General features: G+C 35.9%; 1 pseudogene; it reads right to left on the bottom strand.

Annotated features, from left to right (window-relative positions):
- Positions 1-2,476: 2,476 nt before the first annotated feature.
- LOC139825036 (uncharacterized) lies at positions 2,477-3,501 on the bottom strand (annotated as a pseudogene).
- Between the last annotated feature and the right edge of the window lie 632 nt (positions 3,502-4,133).

Here is a 4,133-nt window from a genome sequence, read left to right on the forward strand (position 1 = left end):
TATCTACACTCGTACAAAAAAAAATAGGGAACGCTTCATAAACTCTAAAAATTAGGCTATTTTCAAACTGCTGTAAGTCGGCGAAAAATTATCGTAAAAAAAAATTTAAAAAAGCATTTTGAAGCTTGAAGTTTCAACTTTCAACGCACTTTTCGGTGGATTTTTAAAATTTTTTTATTTTCTTTGTTGTACGCCTTAAAAAAGAACACATTGTTTTGTTCCTTAAAATTAACTTATGTTTGACTACTTGAAACTCAATTAAAAAATTTTTTTTTCAAAAAATTCAATTAACGTTTCATAAACTACATAATTTTACCTACAAAATGCTTTTTTTAAAATTTTTCTATGATTTTTTTTTACCGATTTACACGACTTTGAAGCAAAACCTGTATTTTTTTTAGAAAAAATGACGTAACTCGATGAAAAAATCATCGTATAAACAAACAAAAAAAAAGCATTTTAAAGCTCAAAATGTCAGCTTTAACGTGGTATCGGTGATTATAAAAAATTTTTTTGTCTTTTTTGTTTGGTGCTAAAATTAAAAATGTTGATTTATTCCTTAAAATGACACATTTTTAACACTCTGCAGTTTGATAAAAAAAATTTTTTTTCACAAAATTCAATACAAATACCACAAACTGTAACATTTTACCTACAAAATGCTTTTTTGAAAATCTTCCTACGATTTTTTTTGGAACCGATTTACACGACATTGTGAAGCAAACCCTGTATTTTTTAGAAAAAATGACGTAACTCGATGAAAAATCATCGTAGAACAACAAAAAAAAAAGCATTTTAAAGCTCAAAATGTCAGCTTTAACGTGGTATCGGTGACTATAAAAAATTTTTCTGTTTTTCCCCTTGTTTGGTGCTAAAATTAAAAATGTTGATTTATTGATTAAAATTACACATTTTTAACACTGCAGTTTGATAAAAAATTTTTTTTTACAAAATTTAATACAAATACCACAAACTGTAACATTTTACCTACAAAATGCTTTTTTGAAAATTTTCCTACGATTTTTTTTACCGATTTACACAATGTTGAAGTTAACCCTTTTTTTCTTGAAAAATGACATTTATCGCCGACATTAGCATTAACCCAATGTGCACCACGTGGAGGTTGTCATTTAAATACTGCAGAAATGACGAGCTGCAGAGTCCCTTATTTCTGCTGTGACCACACACACACAACACATACGATGTGCAACAATCTGACCGACAACCTCACGTGGTGCACATTGGTTAATGCTAATGTCGGGCGGTAAATGTCATTTTTCAGAAAGCAAGAGTTAACTTCAACATTGTGTAAATCGGTCAAAAAAAAAATCGTAGGAAGATTTTCAAAAAAGCATTTTGTAGGGTAAAAATGTTACAGTTTGTGGTATTTTGTATTGAATTTTGTGAAAAAAAATTTTTTATCAAACTGCAGAGTGTTTAAAATGTGTCATTTTAAGGATAAATCAACATTCTTAATTTTAGCACCAAACAAGGAAGACAGAAAATTTTTTATAATCACCGATACCACGTTAAAGCTTGACACTTTTGAGCTTTTAAATGCTTTTTTTTTGTTTGTTCTACCGATGATTTTTCATCGCGTTACGTCATTTTTTCTAAAAACATACAGGTTTTGCTTCAAAGTCGTGTAAATCGGTAAAAAAAAATCATAGGAAAATTTTAAAAAAAGCATTTTGTAGGTAAAATTATGTTTTATGAAACGTTAATTGAATTTTTGAACAAAAAATTTTTTAATTGAGTTTTCAAGTAGTCAAAACACTAAGTTAATTTTAAGGAACAAAACAATGTGTTCTTTTTTAAGGCGTACCACAAAGAAAATAAAAAAATTTTAAAAATCCACCAAAAGTGCGTTAAAGTTGAAAACTTCAAGCTTCAAATGCTTTTTTAAATTTTTTTTACGATAATTTTTCGCCGACTTACAGCAGTTTTGAAAATGGACTTAATTTTTAGGGTTAATGAAGTGTTCCCTATTTTTTTTGTACGAGTGTATATTCTATATCCGCAATAATCTATGCTATCTTGGAAAAACTCGCACTTACTTTCATTGATTCTGATATTGGCTTTTGCGAGACGCTGCAGTACCAGTTCAAGTCGTTGCAAATGAACTTATCATTAGGACCGGTTATTCTAATGTCATCCAGAAAAACTGATACTCCGGGTATATCTCCTAGGATATTTTCCATCTCGCGCTGCCAGATCGCTGGCGCCGAAGCCGTACCGTACATCAATCTTGTGCTTCGATATAATCCCTTGTGCGTACTAATTGTAAGTGTAAGCAATTCACGATCTTAACACAAACCTCAAGCTGCAAATATGCTTGCTTTAAATCTATTTTTGAAAACTTTTCTCCACCTGCCATTGACGAGAATAATTGGTCTGACGTTGGCAGTGATGTTCGTCCACGTATAAGTATGGGTTTATTGTGACCTTAAAATCCCCGCAAATACGAATCGTATTATCACGTTTGAGAACAGGTACAATAGGTGTAGCCCAGGTTGGATGCATTTACCTTCTCTAATATACCGGCTTGAACAAGTGACTGCTGCAACTCCTCCTCTACGCGCGGTAATAATTTGAAGGGAACTGTACGTGGCTTTAAGAATACCGGTTTAACATTTTCTTTTAGTGTCAGACTAGCTTGTAAATCTTTAATTTTTGTAGACTGAGGATCAAACGCATTTCTATACTGTTGTAATAATCGTGCAATTATATTTTTCGTATCGTATAGTTGTACATTATTGATTGATTCCGTTAGATGTATTCGTAACTGTCGTATCCATTCACGCCCTAAGAGTGGTTCACGATCGACATTTGAAACGTATAAATTAAGTTTAGCAGTTTTTCCGCGCAACGTAACCGTCACGGGTACGACCCCAACGATTTGAATCGGCGTTTTGCAAAACGTGATTAACTGCAAGGACGTTGGACACGGGTGTCGATTTTGAAAATGTTCCCGCAGCGTTCGGGTACTCACTATTGTAACCGCTGCACTGCTATCAATCTCAAAGCGCAAAGGTCGCCCGTCCACCGTAAGCGTTTCGAAAAAACTTATCTCTGAATTCGACGTGTTCCAAGAGTAGCACTTCCTCGATTTGATTTGTGGTTGCTCGCTTCGCCTCATGCATACCTTTTTGTACCGGGTGGTCCTGCTGCGTGCCGCAATTGTTCCTATTTTATTTCTATCTAAGGTACATTTATTCTGACTAAATGCTTGCCACCACACCTGAAACAAGATACATTAGACATGGTATTTACGCGAGATTTATTAGTATTGGATTGAACTGCCTTATTCTCTGCCTTCGTAGGTTTCGTAAAAGGTTTTTGCTTGGGCTGAGATTTCTTCTCTGGCTTTTTGTCCTTGGCCTCCATGTAGTTGACCACCGGCGCCGCCGTCGATCCTGATTGCAGTTGCTGAGCATCCTTCTCAGATAACTCCATGGCTGTAGCCACCTGCACAGCTTTGTCGAACGTCAGGTCCTTCATCTCCAGCAGCCGGGACTGGGCTCGATGACTAGCCAACCCGAAAACGAACTGGTTGCGTAGGGCCGTTTTCAAATATGTTCCAAAATTGCAATGGACACTCAACTTGTGTAGTGCGGCACAACCGCGAAGTCTTTGATACTCTCTCCGTCCCTCTGCTTATCCGTTGATAAAAACGGAAATTTTCGGCATCTTTCCAAGGGTACTGGTGCATAGAATTCCGTGAGGCTGTCGACCAACGTATTGAAAGAAACTGTATACGGATCTGTCGGTGGCCAGTTTGTTACATATTACATCGAATGCTGTAGATCCAATGAAATGTAACAAGTACATAACCTTCTGCTCGTCCGAAACTTTGAAAATTTTCGCCGCAGCCGTGAATCTTTGTAACCACCGCTTCCAATCCGTGGTTGCTGGATCGAACGTATCGATGCTGAAGCTACCGTGTAACACAACCTCCGCCATATTGTATTTCCGTACCGATTTCTAGATCGTTCCACGTACCAGTGCCCGTAACGTATAGCGTACGTATCACTGAATGTATTGTAGAATGTAGTTCCGATCTTCACTTACTAGCTCAGTCTCGAAACGCGTAATTCACACTGTAGGACCATGTAATGTTCAGTCTAATATCT

The sequence above is a fragment of the Temnothorax longispinosus genome, unplaced genomic scaffold (genome assembly GCF_030848805.1).
Source record: "Temnothorax longispinosus isolate EJ_2023e unplaced genomic scaffold, Tlon_JGU_v1 HiC_scaffold_811, whole genome shotgun sequence".
NCBI classification, from domain to species: domain Eukaryota; kingdom Metazoa; phylum Arthropoda; class Insecta; order Hymenoptera; family Formicidae; genus Temnothorax; species Temnothorax longispinosus.